We start from the raw sequence: 12,762 nt of genomic DNA, 5'->3' as shown, positions 1-12,762 counted from the left end.
GGGTGAGGTTTAGGGTTACTGGTAGTGTTACGGTTATGGTTAGTATTAGGGTTAATGTGTGGGTTAGGGTTAGGGTGAGGATAAAGTAAGGGTTAGGGTTAGGGTGAGGGTGAGGTTTATGGTTACTGTTTGAGTGAGGGTTAGGGTTTGGTTTAGTGTTAAGGTAAGGTTGAGGGTGAGGGTTAGGGTTAGGCTTATGGTTAAGGAGAGGGTGAGGGTGAGTGTGAGGTTTAAGGTTAGGTTTAGGGTTAGGTTGAATGTTAGTGTTAGAGTGGAGGTTAGGATTAGGGTTAGGGTGAGGGTTAGATTTTGGGTTAGGCTGAGGGTTAAGGTTAAGATTAGGGTGAGGTTTAGTGTGAGGGTTAGGGGAGGGGGAGGGTTAGGTTTCGAGTGAGACTTAGGGTTAGGATTAGGGTTAGGGTCAGGGTTAGGGTGACTGTGAGGTTTAGGGTGAAGTTTAGAGTGAGGGTTATGTTTACGGTTAAGGTGAGGGTTAGGGCAAGGGGTAGGGTTACGGTTAGGATGAGGTTTAGGTTTAGTGTGAGAGTAAAGGTTAGGGTTAGGGTTAGGATTAGTGTGAGGGAAAAAATTAGGGTGATGGTTAGGGTGAGGGTGAGGTTTAGGTTTAGGAATAGGGATAGGGTTAGTGTTACACTGAGGGTGAGGATGAGGGTGAGGGTGAGCGTTAGGTTTAGGGTTAGGGTGAGGGCTAGGGTGAGGGTTATTAACGGTTAGGGTGAGGGCTAGGGTTAGGGTGAGGGTAAGGGTTAGGTTTAGTTTGAGGGTGGTGTGAGGGTGAGGTTTAGGGTGAGGCTTTGGGTTAGGGTGAGAGCTAGGTTGAGGGTGAACTTTAGAGTTATGATGAGGGTTAGCGTTAGGTTTAGGGTGAGGGTTAGGTTTAGTGTGAGGTTTACGTTTAAGTTTAGGTTGAGGTTGCGAGTAAGGGTTATGGTGAGGGTTCGGGTGAGGGTGAAGGTTAGGGTTATGATGAGAGATAGGGTTAGGTTTAGGCTGAGGGTGAGAGTGAGGGTGCGGGTGAGGTTTAGGGTTAGGGTTAGGGTTAGGGTGAGGGTGAGGGCTAGGGTGAGGGTCAGGGTTAGAGTGAAGGTGAGGTTGAGGGTGAGGCTGAGCGTTAGGGTGAGGGTGAGGGTTTGGTTTAGGGTTAGGCTTAGGGTGAGGTTGAGGTTTAAGATTAGGTTTAGGGTTATTGTTAGGGTTAGAGTGAGGGTTACAGTTCAGTATAGGGTGAGGGTGAAAGTTAGGGTTATGTTTAGGGTTAGGGTGAGGTTTAGGGTTAAGGTTAGGGTTAGTGTTAAGATGAACTTTATGGTGAGTGGTAGGGTTAGGGTTAAGGTGAGGGTTAGGGTTAGTGTGACGGTTAGAATGAGGGTTAGGGTTAGGTTTAAGGTGAGGGTTAGGTTGAGCGTTAGGGTTTTGGTTAGGGTTAAGGTGAGGGTGAGGGTTAGGATGAGGTTTAGGGTAAGGGTGTGGGTTAGGGTTAGGGTGGAGTTTAGGATTAAGGTTAGGGTTATGGTTAGGTTGAGAGTTAGGTTTAGGGTTAGGGTTAGGTTTACGCTGAGGGTGAGGGTTAGGGTTATGGTGAGGGTTTGGTTTAGGGTAAGGGTTAAGGTGAGGGTGAGTTTTAGGATTAGGATTAGAGTTAGGATTAGGGTGAGGGTGAGTGTTACGGTTAGGGTTAGGGTTACAGTGAGGGTGAGGGTTAGGTTTAGGGTTAGGGTTAGCGTTAAGGTGTGGGTTTGTGTTAGGATTAGAGTTAGGGTCAGGGTTATTGTTAGGGTTAGGGTTAGTGTTAGGGTTTGGTTTAGGGTGAGGGTGAGGGTTACCGTTAAGTTTAGGTATAGTGTTAGGGTTAGGATTAGCGTGAGGGTGAGGGTGTGGGTTAGGGTTAGGGTTAATGTGAGGGTGAGGGTTAGTGTGAGGGTTAGGGTTAGGGTGAGGGTGAGGGTGAGGTTGAGGGTGAGTGTTAGGGTTAGTATGAGGTTTAGGGTTAGGGTTAAGGTTAGGCTTATGTTGAGGGTTTGGCTTAGGTTTAGGGTTAGGATGAGGGTTAGGCTGAGGGGTATGGTTACGTTTAGGGTGAGGATTAGGTTTAGTGTGAAGGTTAGGCTTAGGGTTGGGTGAGGTTAAGGATTAGTGTGAGTGTTAGGGTGAGGGTTAACGTTAGGTTTAGGTTTAGGGTGAGGCTTAGGGTTAGGGTTAGGGTTACTGTGATGGTGAGGGTTAGGTTTGGGGTGAGGGTTAGGGTTAGGGTTAGGCTTAGGCATATGGTTAGGATTAGGGTGATGCTGAGGGTGGGGCTTAAGGTTATGTTGATGGATAGGGTTAGGGTTAGGGTGAGGGTTAGGATGAGGGTTCGGTTTAGGGTGAGGGTTAGGATGAGAGTGACGGTAAGAGCAAAGGTGAGGGTGAGACTGAGGGTGAGGGTTATGGTAAGGGTTAGGCTTAGGGCTAGGATGAGTGTTAGGGTAAGGGTTAGGGTTAGGGTTAGATTGAGGATTAGGTTTAGGGATAGTGTGAGGTTTAGATTGAGAATGAGGGTTAGGGTTAGAATTAGGGTTAGGGTGAGGGCTAGCATGATGGTGAGGGTTAGGGTTAGGGTTAAGTTTAAGATGAGTGTTTGGGTGAAGAGTAGGGTTAGGATTAGGGTTAGGGTTAGTGTTATTGTTTGATTTAGGGTTACGGTTATGGTGAGGGTGAGGGTTAGGGTTAGGGTTAGGGTTAGTTATTGTTAAGGTTAGGGTTACGGTTACGGTGAGGGTGAGCATGAGGGTCAGGGTTAGGGTTAGGGTGAGGTTTTTAATGTTAGGGTTAGGGTTAGAATTAGGGTTAGGGTTAGGGTTAGGGGGTGGGATAGGATGAGGATTAGGAATAGGGTTAGGGTAAGGGCTAGGGTGAGGGTGAGATTTAGGGTTAGGGTTAGGGTGAGGTTTAGGGTTTGGGTTATGGTGAGGGTACGGTTTACTGTTAGAGTTAGTTTTAGCGTGAGGCTGAGGGTGAGGGTTAGGGTTAAGGTTAGTGTTAGGGTTAGGGTGAGGGTGAGGTTTAGGGTGAGGTTGAGTTTTAGGCTTAGGGTTAGGATTAGGATTACGGTAAAGGTTAGGGTGAGTGTGAGGGTTAGGGTTAGGGTTAGGCTTAGGCTTAGGATTAGACAGAGGGTGAAGCTGAGGTTGTAGTTTGGGGTTAGGGTGAGTGTTAGGGTTAGGCTTAGGGTTAGGATTAGGATTAGGGTAAGGGTTATGGTGAGAGTGAGGTTTAGTTTTAGAATTAAATTAAGGGGGAGGCTGAGGTTGAAGGTGAGGTTTAGGGTTAGTGTTAGGGTAAGGTTTAAGGTTAGGTTTAGGGTGAGGGTTAGGATGAGTGTTAGGATTACGGTCAGGGTGAGGGTTAGGGGTAGAGTGAAGGATAGGGTTAGGATTAGGGTTAGGGTGAGGGTTATTGTTAGTGTTAGGGTGAGGTTTAGGATGAGGGTTAGGATTAGGGTTAGGGTGAGGCCTAGGGTGAGGGTGAGGTTTAGGGTTAGGGTTATTGTCAGGTTTAGGGTTAGGGTTAGGGTTAGGGTGAGGGTGAGATTTAGGGTTAGAGTTAGGGTAAGGGTGAGGCTGAGGTTGAGAGTTAGGGTTAAGATTAGTGTTATTGCTAGGGTTAGGGTGAGGTTTAGGGTGATGTTGAGGGTTAGGCTTAGGGTTAGGATTAGGATTAGGGTAAGGGTTAGGGTGAATGTGAGGGTTAGGGTTAGGGTTAGGGTTCAGCATATGGTTAGGCTGAGGGTGAGGGTTAGGGTTAGGGTGAGGGTAAGTGATAGAGTTAGTGTGAGAGTTAGGGTTCTGTTAAGTTTAGGGTTAGGGTGAAAGTTACGGTTAGGGTTACGGTGAGCGTGAGGGTTAGGGTTAGGTTGAGGTTTAGCGTTAGGTTTAGGGTGAGGGTTAGGATGAGGATTAGGTTTAAGATTAGGGTTAGGGTGAGTGCTAGGGTGAGGATTAGGTTTAGTGTTAGGGTAAGGTTTAGGGTTAGGTTTAGGGTTAGGGTGAGGGTTAGGATGAGGTTTAGGGTTATAGTGAGGTTGAGGTTACATTAAGCTGAGGGTTAGGGTTAGGATTAGGGTTAGGGTGAGGGTGAGTCTTAGCATTAGGATTAGGGTTAGGTTTAGGGTTAGGTTTAGGGTTAGGATTAGTGTTATTTTTAGGGTTAGCATTTGAGTTATGGTGAGGGTTACGGTGAGGGTGAGGGTTAGGGTTAGGGTTAGGTTTAGGGTGAGGGTGAGGTTAAGGGTTATATTTAGGGTTTGTTGGAGGGTTAGGTCGAGGGTTGGGGTTAGGATTAATGTTAGTGTTACGCTTAAGGTGAGGGTTAGGTTGAGGGTGAGGGTTAGGGTTAGGGTTAGGATTAGGATTAGGGTAAATGTTAGGGTGAGTGAGAGGGTTAAGGTTAGGATTAGGATTAGGCTAAGGCTTCGGCTGAGGATGAGGCTGAGGGTGAGGGTTAGGGTTAGAGTATGGTTTAGGTTTAGGGTTAGGTTGATTGTGAGGGTTAGGGTTAGGGATAGGATTAGGGTTAGTCTGAGGGTGATGGTGTGGGTGAGGGTTCGGTTTAGGGTGGGGGTTATGGTTAGGGTTATGGGGAGAGTTAGGATGATGGTTATGGTTAGGATTAAGGGTAGGGTGAGGGCTAGGGTGAGGGTGAGGTTTCTGGTTAGGGATAGGGTGAGGTTTAGGGTTAGGGTTAGGGTGAGATTTAGGGTTATGTTTAGGGTTTGGGTTAGGGTGAGGTTAAGGTTTAGTGTTAGAGTTAGGGTTAGGGTGAGGCTGAGGGTGAGGGTTAGGGTTAGTGTTAGTGTTAGGGTTAGGGTGAGAGTGAGGGTGAGGGAGAGGGCTAGGGTGAGGGTGAGGTTTAGGCTTAGGATTAGGATTAGGATTACGGTAAAGATTAGGGTGAGTGTGAGGGTTAGTGTTAGGGTTAGGCTTAGGCTTATGATTAGACTGATGGTGAAGGTGAGTGTGAAGTTTAGGGTTAGGGTGAATGTTATGCTTAGGCTTAAGATTAGGATTAGGATTAGGGTAAGGCTTATGGTGAGCATGAGGTTTAGTTTTAGAGTTAGGGTAAGGGTGAGGCTTAGGTTTAAGGTGAGGGTTAGTGTTAGTGTTAGGGTAAGGTTTAGGGTTAGGGTTAGGGTTATGGTTAGGGTTAGGCTTAGGGTGAGTGTGAGGGTTAGGGTTTGAGTAAGGATTAGGCTTAGATTTCGGCTGAGGGTGAGGGTGAGTGTGAGGTTTAGGGTTAGAGTGAGGTTTAGATTAAGGGTTAGTGTGAGTGTTAGGGTTAGGGATAGGATTAGAGTTAGTCTGAGGGTAATGGTGTGGGTGAGGATTAGGTTTAGGGTGAGGGTTAGGGTTAGGGTTATGGGGAGGGTTATGATGAGGGTTAGTGTTAGGATTAGGGTTAGGGTGAGGGCTAAGGTGAGAGTGAGGTTTAGGCTTAGGGTTAGGGTGAGGTTTAGGGTTAGGGTTAGGGTGAGGTTGAGGTATAGGTTTAGAGTTAGGGTTAAGGTGAGGCTGAGGGTGAGGGTTAGAGTTAGGGTTAGGATTAGGATTAGGGTAAGGGTTAGGGTGAGTGTGTGGGTTAGGGTTAAGATTAGGGCTTGGCTTAGGGTTACACTGAAGGTGAGGGTGAGGGTGTGAGTTAGGGTTTGGGTGAGGGTTAGGGTTAGTTTTAGGGTGAGAGTTAGGGTTCAGTTAAAGTTTAGTGTTAGGGTGAGGTATAGGGTTAGGTTTAGGGTTAGGGTTAGGTTGAGGGTTAAGGTTAGGTTTAGGGTTAGGGTGAGGTTTAGGATTAGGGTTAGGGTGAGGGTTAGGGTTAGGGTGAGGGTTAGGATTGGAGTTAGGGTGAGGGCTAGGGTGAGGGTGAGGGTTAGGGTTAGTGATAAGGTGAGGTTTCAGGTTAGGGTTAGGTTTAGCATGAGGGTTCGGATGAGGGTTAGGGTTGCGGTAAGGGTTATGGTTAGGTTTAAGTTGAGGGTTAGGGTTAGGATTAGGTTTAGGGTGAGAGTGAGGTTTAGGATTAGGATTAGGGTTAATGTTATTGTTAAGGTTAGGGTTATGGTTACGGTGAGGGTGAAGGAGAGGGATAGGATTAGGGTTAGTGTTAATGTTATTGTTAGGGTTAGGGTTAGGGTTACAGTGAGGGTGAGGATGATGGTTAGGTTGAGGTTTTTAGTGTTATGGTTAGGGTTAGAATTAGTGTTAGGGTGATTGTTAGGGTTAGGGTTAGGGGGAGGGTTAGGATGAGTATTAGGAATAGGATTAGGGTTAGGGTAAGGGCTAGGGTGAGGGTGAGGTTTAGTGTTAGTGTTAGGGTGAGGTTTAGGTTTACGTTTAAGGTTTGGGTTAGGGTGAGGTTAAGGTTTAGTGTTAGAGTTAGTTTTAGGGTGAGGCTGAGGGTGAGGATTAGGGTTAGGGTTAGTGTTAGGGTTAGGGTTAGGGTGAGGGTGAGGGTGAGGGTTAGGGTGTGGGTGAGGGTTAGGCTTAGGTTTAGGATTAGGATTACTGTAAAGGTTAGGGTGAGTGTGAGGGTTAGGGTTAGGGTTAGGTTTAGGATTAGGATTACACTGAGCATGAAGGTGAGGGTGAAGTTTAGGGTTAGGGTGAATGTTAGGGTTAGGCTTAGGGTTAGGATTAGGATTAGGGTAAGGTTTAGGGTGAGGGTGAGGTTTAGTTTTAGAGTTAGGGTAAGGGTGAGGCTGAGGTTGAAGTTGAGGGTTAGGGTTAGTGTTAGGGTAAGGTTTAGGGTGAGGGTTAGGATGAGGGTTAGAGTAATGATCACGGTGAGGGTTAGTGGTAGAGTGAGGGTGAGGGTTAGGATTAGTGTTAGGGTGAGGGTGAGTGCTAGCATTAGTTTTAGGGTTAGGGTTAGGGTTAAGTTTAGGGTTAGGATTAGCGTTATTTTTAGGTTTAGGGGTAGAGTTATGGTGAGGGTGAGTGTGAGGTTTAGGATTATGGTTATGGTGAAATTTAGGGTTCAGTTTAGGATTAGGGTTAGGGTGAGGGTGAAGTTTAGGGTTCAATTTAGGGTTATTTGGAGGGTTAGGTAGAGGGTTAGGTTTAGAGTTAGTGTTAGGGTTAAGGTTAGGATGAGGTTTAGGTTGAGGTTAAAGGTTAGGGTTAGGCTTAAGATTAGGATTAGGGTTAGGGGAGGGTGAGTGTGAAGGTTAGGGTTAGGGTGATGGTTAGGGTTAGGGTTACAGAGAGGTTTAGGATGAGGGTTAGGGATAGGATTAGAGTTAGGGTGAGGGCTAGGGTGAGGGTGAGGGGTGGAGTAAGTGTTAGGCTTAGGCTTAGGCTTAGGCTGAGCATGAGGTTCAGGGTTAGGATTAGGGTTAGGTTTAGGGTGAGGTTCAGTGTTAGGGTTAGGGTTAGAGTTAGGGGTTGAGTGAGGGTGAGGTTTAGGATTAGAGTTAAGGTTAGGGTGAGGGTTAGGGTTAGGGTGAGGCTTATGTTTAGTGTTAGTGTTAGGTTGAGGGTGAGGTTTAGGTTGAGGTTTAGGGTTAGGGTTAGGGTTAGTGTGAGGGTTAGGGTTAGGGTTAGTGTTAGTGTGAGGGTAAGTGTTAGGGTGAGGGAATGGTTTAGGTTGAGGGTTATGGTTAGGGTGAGGGTTTGGATTAGGGTTAGGCTTATTTTTACGGTTAGGTTCAGGGTTAAGGTTACTGTGAGTGTGAGGGTGAGATTTAGGGTTAGGCTTAGGGTGAGGTTTAGGGATTGTGTTAGGGTTAGAGTTAGGGTTAAGGTGAGGGTGAGTGTGAGGGTTAGGGTTAGGCTTAGGCTTAGGCTTAGGGTAAGGCTGAGGGTGAGGGTGGGGTGAGGATTAGGTTTAGGGTGATGGTTAGGGTTAGGGTTAGGGTTTGGGTTAGGGTGGGGTTTAGGGTTACGGTTAGGGTTTGGTTTAGGGTGAGGGTGAGGTTTAGGGTTAGATATAGGGTTAGGGGGAGCTTTAGGGTGAGGGTTAGGGTTAGGGTTAAGTTTAGATTTAGGGTGAGTGTGCGGGTGAGTGTGAGGGTTAGGTTTAGGTTTAGGGTTAGGCTTAGGGTTAGGCTGAGGGTGAGGGTTAGGGTTAGGGTGAGGGTTAGTGTTAGGGTTATGGTGAGGGTTAGATTGAGTTTAGGGTTAGGATTAGGGTTAGGGTGAGGGCTAGGTTGAGGGTTATGTTTAGGGTCAGTTTTAGGGTGTGGTTTATGGTTAGGGTTAGGTTTAGTGTTAGGGTGTGGGTGAGGTTTAGGGTAAGAGTTAGGGTTAATTTGAGGCTGAGGGTGAGGGTTAGGGTTAACTTTAGGAATAGTATTAGTGTAAGGTTTAGGGTGAGTGTGATGGTTAGCGTAAGGTTTAGGGTTAGGCTTAGGGTTACACTGAGGGTGAGTTTTAGGGTTAGGGTTAGGATTAGGGTGAGAGTTAGTGTTCAGGTTAAATTTAGGGTTAGGGTGAGGGTTAGGGTTAGGGTTAAGTTGAGCTGAGGGTTAGGGTTGGGTTGAGGGTTAGGGTTAGGCTTAGGATGAGGGTGAGGTTTAGGGTTAGGGTTAGGGTGAGGTTTAGGATGAGGATTAGGGTTAGGATTAGGGTTAGGGTGAGGGCTAGGCTTAGGTTGAGGGTCAAGGTTAGTGTTAGGGTGAGGTTTAGGTTTAAGGTGAGGGTTAGGATTAGGGTTAGTGTTAAAGTAAGGTGAGGATTAGGGTTAGGGTGAGGGTTAGTGTTAGGATTAGGTTTAGGGTGAGGGTGAGAGTTAGGAATAGGGTTAGGGTTAAGGTTATTGTTAGGGTTAGGGTTAGGGTTATGGTTACTGAGAGTGTGAGGGTGAGGGTTAGTTTTAGATTTAGGGTGAGGTTTTTAGTGTTAGGGTTATGGTGAGACTTAGGGTTAGTGTAAGCGTTAGTGTTAGGGTTAGTTTTAGGGTGAGGTTGAGGATGAGTGTTAAGGTTAGGGTTAGTGTTAGAGTTAGGGTTAGGGTTAGGATTAGGGTTAGGTTTAGGGTTAGGGTCAGGGTTAGGGTTAGGGTCTGGGTGAGAATTAGGGTTCGGGTTAGGTTTAGGGTTAAGGTGAGTTTTAGGGTTAGGGTTATGGTGAGCATGAGTGTTAGGTTTTGGTTGAGGGTTAGGGTTAGGCTTAGGATTAGGGTAAGGGTTAGGTTTAGGATTAGGGTCAGGGTTAGGATGAGGATTAGGGTTAGGATTAGTGTTAATGTGAGAGCTAGGGTGAGGGTGAGGATTATTGTTAGTGTTTGGGTGAGGTTTAGGGTTAGGGTTAGAGTTTGGGTGAGGGTTAGAATGAGTGTTATATTTACAGTGAGGGTGAGGGTTAGGGTTAGGTTGAGGGTTAAGGTTAGGATTTGGGTTAGGGTGACGGTTAGTTTTAGGGTTAGATTTAGGGTTTGGGGGAGATTTATGTCCAGGGTTAGGGTTAGGGTTAGGGTTAGTGTTAGGGTTAAGATTAGGGTGCAGGTTAGTTTGAGGTATATGATTAGGGTTAGGGTAAGTGTTAGGATTAGGTTTAGGGTGAGGGTGAGTGTGAGGGTTAGGGTTAGGGTTAAGCTTTGGCTTAGGTTTAGGTTGAGCGTGAGGGTGGGGATGAGGATTAGGGTTAGGGTTATGTTTAGGGTTAGGGTTAGGGTGAGGGTTAGGATGAGGGTTAGGGTTAGGATTAGGGTTAGGATGAGGGCTACGGTGAGGGTGAGATTTAGGGTGAGGTTTAAGCTTAGGCTTAGGATTTTGGCTGACTGTGAGGTTGAGGGTGAGGGTTAGGGTTAGTGTGATCGTTAGGTTTTCGGTTAGGGTGAGTGTTAGGATGAGGTTTATGTTTAGGGTGAGGGTTTGGGTGAGGATGATGGTAAGTGTAAAGGTGAGGTTTAGGCTGAGGATGAGGGTTAAGATAAGGGTGAGGGTTATGTTTAGATTTAGGGTTAGGGTAAGTGTTAGTGTTAGATTTAGGTTTAGGGTTAGATTGAGGATTAGGGTTAAGGTTAGGGTTAGTGTGAGGTTTATGGTGAGGATGAGGTTTATGGTTATGGTGAGTGTGAGGGTTAGAATTAGGGTTAGGGTGAGGGCTAGTGTGAGGTTAAGGGTTAGAGTTAGGGTTAGGGTGAGGTTTAGGATAAGGGTGAGGGTTTGGATTAGTGTGAGGGTTAGGGTTAGGGTGAGGGTAAGTGTTAGGGTGAGGGTTCGGTTTAGGGTGAGGGTTATGGTTAGGGGGAAGGTGAGGGTTAGGTTTAGCGTTAGGGTTAGGGTTGGAATTAGGATTAAGTTGAGGGTGAGGTTTAGGGGTTGAGTTAGGGTTAGGATGAGGGTTAAGTTTAGGGTGAGGTTTAGGGTGAGGGTTATGGTGGGTGTGATGCTAAGGGTAAAGGTGAGGTTAGGCTGAGGGTGAGGGTTACGGTAAGGGTGAGGGTTAGGATTAGGGTTAGGTTGAGTGTGAGAGTTAGATTGAGTATTAGAGTTAGGGTTAGTGTGAGGTTTAGGGTGAGAATTAGGGTTAGGGTCCGGGTGAGGGCTAGGGTGAGGTTGATGGTTAGGGTTAGTGTTAGGGTGAGGTTTAGGGTTAGGGTGATGTTTGGGTTAGTGTGAGCGTTAGTGTGAGCATTTCCGTTAGTGTTAGGGTGAGGTTAAGTGTTAGAGTGAGAGTTAGGGTTAGGGTGAGGTTTATGGTTAGTGTGAGGTTGAGTGCTAGGGTTAGGGTTAGGATGAGGTTCAGTTTAGGGTTAGGGTTTGAGTTAGGGTTAGTGTTAGGGTGAGGGTGAGATTAGGGGTAGTGTTAGGATTTGGGTTAGGGTGAGGGTTAGGTTTAGAGGTAGGATTAGGCTTAGGCTTGGGCTTAGGCCGAGCATAAGGGTCAGTGTTAGGGTTCAGGTTAGGGTTCGGATTAGGGTTAGGGTTAGTGTGAGTGTTAGGATGAGGTTTAGGGTTAGGATTAGGTTTAGGGTGAGGGCTAGGCTGAGGGTTAGGTTGAGGTTTAGTGTTAGGGATAGGGTTAGGTTTAGGATTTGGGTTATGGTGAGGGTGAGTTGAGGGTTAGGGTTAGGGTTAGGGTTAAGGGCAGGGTGATTGTTAGTGTTATGGTTACAGTTAAGTTATGGTTAGGGTAAGGATTAGGGTTAGTGTTAGAGTTAGTGTTATTGTTAGGGTTAGGGTTAGGGGGATGGTTAGTGTGAGGTTTAGGGTTAGGGTTAGTGTCAGCGTTAGGGTGAGGGTGAGGTTTAGGTTGAGGTTTAAGGTTAGGTTTAGGGAGAGGGTTAGGTTTAGAGTTATGTTGAGGGTGAAGGTGCGGGTGATTATGAGGGTTAGGGTTAGGGTTAGCATTAGGCTGAGGGTTAGGCAGAGGGTGATGGTGAGGCTGAGGGTTAGGGTTAGGGTTAGAATGAGGTTTAGATTTAGGGTTAGTTTTAGAGTTAGAGTTAGGGTTAGGGTTAGGGTTAGGGTGAGGTTTAGGGTAAGGGTTCGGGTTATGGTTAGGGTGAGGGATAGATTGAGGATTAGTGTTAGGGTTAGTGTGAGGTTTAGGGTGAGGATGAGGATTAGGGTTAGGCTGAGGGTGAGGGTTAAGATAAGTGTCAGGGTTAGGGTTAGGGTGAGGGTTAGGGTGAGAGTTAAATTGAGGATTAGGGTTAGGGTTAATGTGAGTTTTATGGTGAGCATGAGGATTAAGGTTAGGGTGAGGGTGAGGGTTAGAATTAGGGTTAGGGTGAGGGCTAGGGTGAGGGAGAGGGTTAGGGTTAGGGTTAGGGTTAGGATGAGGTTTAGGATTAGGGTGAGGGTTAGGGTGAGTGTGCGGGTTAGTTTTAGGGTTAGGGTTAGTGTTAGGGTGAGGGTAAGTGTTAGGTTGAGGGTTAGGGTTAGGGTTATTGTTAGGGTTAGGGTTAGGGTTACGGTTACTGTGAGGGTGAGTGTGAGGGTTAGGGTTAGGTTGAGGTTTAGTGTTAGGGTTGTGGTTAGAGTTAGGGTTAGTGTGAGGGTGAGGTTTAGCGGTAGAGTTATGTTTAGGGTGTGGGTTAGGGTGAGGGTTAGTATTAGGGTGAGGTTTAGGTTTAGGGTGATGGTTAGGGTTAGTGTGAGGGTTAGTGTTAGGGTTAGGGTTAGGGTGAGGGTTTGGGTTAGGGTGAGGGTTATGGTTAGGGTGAGTGTTAGGGTTTGGGATAGGGTGAGTGTTAGGGTTAGGTTTAGGGTTATTGTTAGGGTTAGGGTTAGGTTTACGGTTGCGGTGAGGGTAAGGGTGAGGTTTAGGTTTGGGGTTAGGATGAGGTTTAGGTTTAGGGTTAGGGTTAGGGTTAGATTTAGGGTTAGGGTTAGGGTGAGGGTGAGGTTTAGGGTTAGATTTAGGGTTAGTGTTATGGTTAGAGTTAGGGTGAGGGTTAGGGTTAGGCTTAGGCTTAGGCTTGGGCCTAGCAAGAGGGTGAGTGTTAGGGGTATGGTTATGGTGAGGGTTAGGGTTAGGGTTAGGTTGAGGGTCAGTATGAGGTTTAGGGTTAGGATAAGTGTTAGGGTGAGGGCTAGGGTGAGTGTTAGGGTGAGGGTTAGGGTTAGGGATAGGGTTATGTTTGGGATTAGGGTTAGGGTTAGGGTGAGTGTGAACGTTAAGGTTAGGGTTAGCGTTAGGCTTAGGGTTAGGATGAGGGTTGGCGTTAGGGTTTGGGTTAGAGTGAGTGTGTGGCTGAGGATTAGGTTTAGGTTTTGGAATAGAGGTAAGGTTAGGGTTAGGCCTAGGTTAGGCTTAGCGT

Source organism: Dipodomys merriami, unplaced genomic scaffold (assembly GCF_024711535.1).
Source record: "Dipodomys merriami isolate MVZ:Mamm:240054 unplaced genomic scaffold, mDipMer1.0.p SCAF_140, whole genome shotgun sequence".
Classification (NCBI taxonomy): Eukaryota; Metazoa; Chordata; class Mammalia; order Rodentia; family Heteromyidae; genus Dipodomys; species Dipodomys merriami.
This window is presented reverse-complemented; position numbering follows the sequence as displayed.